Consider the following 8,870-nt stretch of genomic DNA (forward strand, 5'->3'; position numbering starts at 1 on the left):
CGAGTCTTTGTACAAGTCGTCTGGTAGGCAGTACATACTGGCACTGAGGTTAGTTCATAGTCCTTTTCTGTATCTCCATCGTAACTTAAAATATTAAAACAAAAGATCAACAATTTGACGGCCGCGTTTTGTTTTAGAGCGGAGACATACTGTCGTGTAGTAGGTAACTGTAAATAATGTATCCAAAGATTACCCAACCAATTATGTACTTTGTGATTCAGTCGGATTATACATCTTGGGCTTACGCACGTCTTTTTATTTCGTACACCACACATACATTATACTAAACAATCGCATAACAGTTGTGTATGTAATCAGATAGCAGCAACCAGTCTAGCCGAGGTTCGGCCCTCTCGGGCTCCCTTGAATGGGAATGCTAAACGCGTACTGAGTGACAGCCCAAGCCGAGGTCCCCTTTCGGGGGCTCTTGTGCCTGGTCACTCCATGGATCCAAGAGCTCGGTGGCCTCCCAATCCAGTAATAATAACGATGTAAATGCCCGAGCCTAGGCTCCTGAGGGAACTCTCGAGCGACCTCAAGCCCGGTGAATCTGTAAATGCCTCTTCAAGGCAAACAGTGGCAACTTAGTCCCAAAAAAACAACAGTTGTGCGATAGTTTAGTGTAGATTGTCGATTGTTCCGCAGCCCATTCAACTGTTTACTTGCACAACTAAAAATTGTGTAGTGTGCGCGCTTCTGTATAAACTCATAGGAATGAAATGCAACTAAACGGTTGTGTAGAAAAGTTAATTAAAAATCCCCTGTAGTGAGAAAATGTACATGATGTCATTTTTCTCTGGAAATTCATTGGAATATTAAAAAAGTTAAATAAAAACGCTTACTCGACTACATCGCCCAACAATGTCGAATGAATTACAGGAGTAGTAGGTTTTTCATGTTGTCCGGATGTAACCATACATTGAAATAAAATTGTGGTTACCGTAAAATAAAAGATTACTTGATACATAATCTGCAAAGAATACATCGTTTTTTAAGAGGAAAGAAATTAAAAATATTAGCTAATAATAAAGTTAACCTTAATTGTTAATACAAAATAATTTAATATTAAACACATACCTGTATCGAATCTCTTGAAAACTGTATACTAAAATCAACAACCATTAAACATTGATTATTATGTTCGCTTCACAGATAGGCAAGTGGTAATATTATCAACAGAAGTGGGGAATTACTTGTAAAATAATTAAACCTTAATTACCTCTTGTGTTGAGTTTGTCTGACGTAACATTTAGGGCCTGTACCACCACTGGATGATAGAGGCTATTCGATATTTCCATTACATATTTTACACGTTAGATTGTTATCAGACAATATACAATTTGATAGAACAGGCCCTAAGTCACACGAAATCACATGTGAATTTTGTCATCGTATGTACTGCATACTTTGTAAGGCATTGAGAAAGGCCTTAGCTGTGGACTGACACATACTGAATATAATTGTATTCTATCCAATACTAGCTGTTCCCATGCGACTTCATCCACATAAAATTTAAAAAATTTCACTTTATTGTTCACATTTGTCGAATTATCGATTGCAAATGTCAAAATGACATGACATAATGTCCAACCTTGGCAACCTTGCTTCCTAGATGTTGGCAACAACTTGTGGTCTCTTTCCTACATTAGGGTTTTTATCCAAAATATTCACCCCTAAGTTTAACGGCGTGAAAATATATAGCCTAAAGCGTGACGTAAGTACAGGGCTATTTATTAGAAAAGAGTTATTCGAAAATATGCCGTAATTGCTGACATCTTAGGCAACAAAGTAGTGTGTGTTTACGCTTTATTATATTTGTAGAGATTACAGAACACCTTTTAAAATAACACACACATTTTAAAATAACAAGTATACTACCTACCTACTAATATATTTATTGGGTACACCTCGATATACGCGTTGTATAATCACATTTGCTTAGTCTTCTGTTTTCCTTTGTGGATTCTGTTCTTGACACTGTATCGGTTTAGAGATAAATAAATTCGTTTTCACCTAAAACAAGTGACTGCGTACATAACGACAAAAGAAATTTCTTTTGTTTTTATTCTGATTTACATTGTCAAGTGTAATGCCTTACCTAACGAAATATATCTTATGGTTTATTATGATTTACTGTTTTCCATGTTATGTAAAACACAATATTGGTATACGAGTACATAGAGCTGTTTGACCTAGCCGTAAGTTTATCAAGTCGTTTGGCAGTGAATTCTTTGTTTATGGTAATTTTATGTGTAATAAAACTTTCAATAAACGACTACCAAAATCACTAGAAGTTTCTACTGTTATCATGGCAACGATAAATATAGAACTGACTCATAAGAACGCGATATGATTATTAGTTCTGCTAATTATAATTGCATTGCATAATCTAATTATATAATTAATAGGCAAACTGTATTATTTCATGTTTTGTAATTGAAAATGTCTAAATTGATATGCACAAATGACAAACATGACGACCTTGCTTCCTTAATGTTGACAGCTTGTAGTTTATGGTCCCTTTTCCACATATTTTCTAATTTATTTAGCCCCATTTTTTTTATAATAATATTTAGCTCAAAGCGTGGTAGTGTAGGGTTTTTTATTAAAAAAATATTTGTTAAAAATGCTGAGATTGCTGAAATCCAACGCCACGAAGTAATGTGTGTATACGCTTTATTATATTAAAGTATAGAAGTATACATATAGATGAGGAAACTAAGTGAACTGAGTTATACTCGTTAATTAATGTACTCTTGTAGGTAGTTCTAAAATAGTGGCCTTACAGCAGTAACTGCAGATTGCAATTAAAGAAAATTGTAATTGTCTTTTTTTAATTTTGATATGGAAGGGAAAATGAGTGATCGTATAGATATAATAAATATTTCTTACTCACCTCTTTTGTTTTTGTAAAACAGTACAATTTATGTTTAAAATCGAACACTGAAATTAACATTTAAAAATGTTTTATACATGAATCACACAGCTGATAGTATTGCCAAAAAAAACACTGTTACAGAATTATTTAAACTAAATAACACGAATTTTCACGTACGCTATTCAATAAGTCGAGTAATTCTCGTGAACATAATAAACTGCTAACCAACATGCTCTTATCGTTCATGTATTGTTTTCTTTTTGCGATAAAGTAATTCCAAATTTTATGTAGTACACATTCGGAATAAATAATTACATGAGAATTTTTCATATTTACAAAATGTCGAAAATATTTACAAAGTATTTGTTACTCCTATTGGCGTATTTCCTTTAGTCCTTTTGTGGGATTAAATTATTCGTATCGTTAGTTTGTAAGTTAATCTTTCCATGCTCTTAACTCTATCTTATTTTAAATATGTCAAAAAAACTATTGCCAACGCATCAATTTAAGGTGTTGCCTTATCTTGACGGAAAAACACTAAATCCTTTTAATAAAATCTCTATTAAAAATAATACCATCAAATATAAAACCAGAACACTGAGAGCTCCTGAATGTTTGCCATTTCATTGACTTTATAGCCTTTTACTATCTTAAGTGAAGATAAAATTGATTATAAAAATATTTACCATGCTTTAAATGTTTGATCTCGTGGAAATGGAGATATTAAATATCAATTTAGACGAGATTACCCTCATTTCCGGGATCATTGCTAAATTGAATAAAAACCATCGCTTTTTATGTTAATACTCAATGCTCTTTCTTTGTATTTTGTTTTTGATCATTTTCACACTTGTAAAAAGAAACATATTTCTCTACATATCATCACCAGCTCACTATACGTCCCCATCGAGGGGCTCGGAGCCTACCCTAATAAGGGGTGATATATACATTATAAATATACGATTGTTTTACGTTCCATATCACCGAACTAATTATGGTAAAAATTCCATTTTAACTCGATTACCCCACCTGTACAATGAACACTTCAGCCATGTAGATATTTTTCACCTATCAATAAGTAGCTTCAAGAATAAAATAAAATCTAATCTAATTTAAAGAAATATCAATATGTATAATTACGTGATCTTGTTTAGCGCTTTATAATTTATGTACTTACTTAGAAAAATGAACCTCAACAAATTGTTTGTTACAATGTAGTTATGCACCTGTTGGCTAATTTATCTGTTTTGTGTATACTTGTTCTATTTTCCTATGTAATTGTGTGATTAAATTAGCTGTTGTATATACTTATATGAATAAATGAAAAAAAAATAGGTATGTTCTGTGTTTTTAAAAATTTGTAACGTATCTAACCATAAAATATAAAACTGCGTGATAGATAGACCTTTTATCGTAATTAAGTTGCTTAATTGTTTTTTTACCTAAATAAATGAAAAAAAAAATCCTGACATATAGATGTAGATAGAAAACTATAATACAACGGTCGATTTAAAATAAAATTCTTGAACTTTAAAAAGTGTTTTTAACTTTTGTTGTATATTCTATGGAGACGAAGTCGCGTGCAACAGCTAGCAGTGTGATAAAATAAAAGGTCCACACGGACACAGCAAGCTGCAATCCACATTTCTTACTATACAACAAAATCAACAGAAGATTTGACATTTAAAACAAAAGACTTGAGAATTAAACTACGATAAAAACGTTCTAGCTTTTGAAGAGAAAGAACTGAACAAAGAGGACGGGTGTATAATATCCAATATTCTGTTTCTTCATTCACAACATGTCTAGCATGTTCAATTGTTCCAAATATACGCCAAACTCAGCAAAAGATGTAAAAAATTATGAACGAATTCAGACACGAGCTTGATACAAACGCCCTAAGCGTAGGCGTATGTAAATCTACTCAATTTAGATTCGTCTAGCATAGCGTCGATAAATTTTTTACCAATTTACTGAAAAATAGGTCGCGAATGCTTGATGGCTACATTACAGCTGTTTTATTAAGTATAGCGATGTATTTACGCACTTCTCCACATTTTTTTAATTTGTCGAATGACCTACACAATCTTTTGTTCGGAATGAATGGTTTATTGAAGTTTTCACTTTACGTTTTAAAAAAATAAATAAGAAAAAACACTATTTATTAACCAAAAAATAATTTAAAAGAACACAACTTACAAATCATATTACTAAAAAAAAAATTAATGACAAAAAAATTTTTACCAAAAGGAGAAGGCTCAGCTGAAGCGACCTCCAGCTTGTCACTGAAGGCCGCGCTAGTTTTTTAGTGTCCCCTAAACTACTATTACATGGTTTAGTTTATGATACAGGGGGATTATATAAAATAATTGTACACTGTTATATTAAAATTTATAAATAGACATCGCTTAAAATCACACTATTGCGAAAGTTTAGATGGATGAATGGATGTTTGCTTATAGAGTTTGTAGCCTCAACGGCTAGATGGATTTCGATAAAATTTGGTATAGATGTAGAGGATAGTCTGGAAGAACACATAGGCTACTCACTTTAGTTCCTATTTAATTCCACGCGGACGGAGTCGCGGGTGAGAACTAGTATTAAATAACAGTAAAATTGCTGTTGAATATAAATTTAAAGTTTATTCTACATATGAGATACGTACTTAGCGAGTATTTATATCCTAAGCTCATTAGCCTAGGTCATAAAAAGCTTGTCTGCGGTTAGTCCTTTGTGTGCTTACAAAGGGTCTAAGTTACGAGTAACAAGATAAGGTCCATGTTATTACCGGCCATTTAAAAACATTCATTTGTACGGTAATTATCTTCATTAACAAAAATTACATATTTAATACAAGTGTTATTGTTTAACCGATGTACAAACAATGATTAACTTAGTAATTCCATTGTTATTTAACAAGGATAAGCTTAAGCAAAAGTAAATTAAGTAATTAACTTGTTACTTTTTTTTACATTATTGTAGAATCCATTTTAATTGTATTATGGAAGTTATGTATAAATCTCGGTTTTTGGTATTAAAAAATGAAAATACATTTGTCCCAATTTCCTTATTTAACTTCCTATATCTTTTAAGACTGATTGAGCAAATAAAATTCTTCGAAGGTTCAAACATTTCGAAATGATTAAAATGTGTTTATTCACGGTGCTTTTCCCTTCCGGTTTTTTATACTTCATTTTATCTACATGAAAATGTACAGACTAGTGCAGCCTTTACTAACTGCTACATTTAGATTCTTGTCTTTACATTTGGTGAAAGAAATCTTTTATACTTTAGTTAAAAAACGATTTATTTTACCAAATACGGATAACACGAGACATTCTAAATTCAAGAATATTCACGAATAAAATATTAACACGAATGAAAAACCGATAATTCTTTTGTGTTTTGTTTCTGTGTGTAATTATAAGGCCGGTTACCCTATCAAATTTAAGTACAAGTTGCGTGAGTGCTAAGGAGCCGGCTGAAAACTAACGCAGGAACGGCTTAGTCCCTTCTGCATACGCTGAGCTGGCTACCTTTTGCCACGATCTGTTTTCTTTAAAATTAGTCCGTATATGTAATTCTTCTTTTTGTGGCAATCTTACTAATATTATAAAGGCGAAAGTTTAGATGGATGGATGGATGTTTGTTAGTGTTTGTAGGCTAAACGGCTGAACGGATATCGATGAAATTTGGTATAGATGTAGAGGATAGTCTGGAAGAACACATAGGGACTCAGTTTTGTTTTTTTTAATTCCACGCGGACGAAGTCGCGGGAGGAAGCTAGTAAATACATATTGACACATTCATAATAAACTAAAATAAGCGAAGTCCTCTCGCTGACAGTTTGAAATACGAAAATAAAACAACATTTTATAGTCCATTTGTTCCTTAGAAGCCTCATGTATAATTCAATACATAAATAGCCGATGATGAGGGTCAAAGAAACTAAAATATTCTCTACTAAAGCGCGATAAAGTTACCAAAACTACCCAATACGGGAAACATATTAATCTACGTCTGAAATGTTCATGTCTTACGTCACCATTTTACTTCCGCATCATTCCTTCACAAATAAAATATTGTTGACTTAACTGTTCGTTGTACGTAAACGTAACGGAAACGTATTTGTCAGTTTAAACGGCTTATAAAATACTTAACATAAATATTTTTATTACGCATTATATCAACATTAAGTTACTTCTACTTTAGTTGGATGACGTCCAAAGTAGAATAAAAAGGATACAAACAGAAAGGAGCTCGTGGAGAATTTGAAAGGAATTAAAATGAATTTAAAACAAAAAAAATGACATATAAAATTAATAAAATAATATATACACAGTCTAACAACGTTAAGGGGATTTATTAAGAATGAAAGATGTTTACATAAAAAAGAATAAAATTCAAAACTTGTGTTCTAATTATAAAAATCTGTAAAAAAGAAAAAGTACATCAAAGAGAAGGCTAATTACATCGCCAAAATATTAAAAACAAACTGAAAATTTTTGGTACTATAGAAAATAAATACAAGATTTTTTAGACACTTTTGATGGTACTTTATCCTTAATTTTTAGTGAAAATAAATAACGCAATAATACAAAAAGTACGATGTAAAGCGTCGTATCGGATAACTAAAAGCTTGTCAACATTTTAAGCGTTTATTGATCATCACAACATATGCTGACAATCTAAACATGGCCCAGTTATAATGTAAGCAACCATAGTTATTTTCCGTTAAATATTTTTTTTGTGTACGCTATACAGGCCAAACATTAAAGTTTAACCTGTTTCGCTGACCCTACAGCGTAAAAAGGTCAGGAAGATGATATTATAGTACACTTCCTTAACAACGTAGATATTATGATGTAACTATATTGGAAATGGATATCATTTTAAAGTTTCGCCTTCATTAGGAAAACGGTTTTTTAGAAACGTTCGTTAGGATATTTCACGTACCTAACAAAGAAACAATGCATACCGTAAGTTTTAAAGCAGCTTTAAAACATATATAGAACTAGCTGTTCCCGTGCGACTTCATCCGCGCGAAATTATTAAAAAAATTATTTTTTTCTTTACATTTGTCAAATTTTAAATTACAAATGTCAAAATGACATGACATGATGACAACCTTGCTTCCTTGATGTTGGCAGCAACATATGGTCCCTTTCCCACATTAGGGTTTTTATCCAAAATATTTACGCCCTAAGTTTAATGGCCTTAAAATATATAGCCTAAAGAGTGACGCAAGTGAAGGGCTTTTTATTAAAAAAAAAATATTCAAAAATATGCTGTAGTTGCTGACATCTTAGGCAACAAAGAAGAGTGTGTTTACACTTTATTATAATAGTATAAATGAAACAATAAAAGCTTCATATAGCTGATATTTGATCTTTGAATACAGCAATATTTTCTAACGAGTCTGTATTAAGTTGTTGTTCTTTAGCATGTTATGTTTTGTGTCGCACTTCTCGTTATAATTACTTTCCAGTTGTTTTACTACCGCACCAGCTGCCTACGTACATTATCCAAGCGTGAACGTAAACCTCACTTGATGAACTTGCGTGATTAATAAATCTAATCTTAAACTAACTCAATCGTAAATCCGATAAACTTGAATTTATAAACAATAAACTCAGACTGTTCCATATGAGCGAATTTTCAAGAAACATTAGGCAAATTATTGTCATAAGTGCTAAATGCGATATTACTTGTTTGACTTCAATCCTTAACATTTAAACAAAAAACGATCGTTTTGTTTAAATATTTCTCTCAAACGAATGCAACGAAAAATGAACACAAATGAAGACGGAATCAAGTAAACCCTTAATATTTTAGACGAGGTGTCGCTCGCAAACATCGTGAGCGCAGATTTTAAAAAGTCATCCATCACATTCCCGAGTGCATCTACCTTCTACCAGCTATCTTTCATTCGAATTCCCATCCAAATCGATCCACCCGTTCCAGAGATAGCGGTCCGGTTGCGGAATTTAAA

The sequence above is a fragment of the Papilio polytes genome, unplaced genomic scaffold (genome assembly GCF_000836215.1).
Source record: "Papilio polytes unplaced genomic scaffold, Ppol_1.0 DF823691.1, whole genome shotgun sequence".
NCBI lineage: Eukaryota > Metazoa > Arthropoda > Insecta > Lepidoptera > Papilionidae > Papilio > Papilio polytes.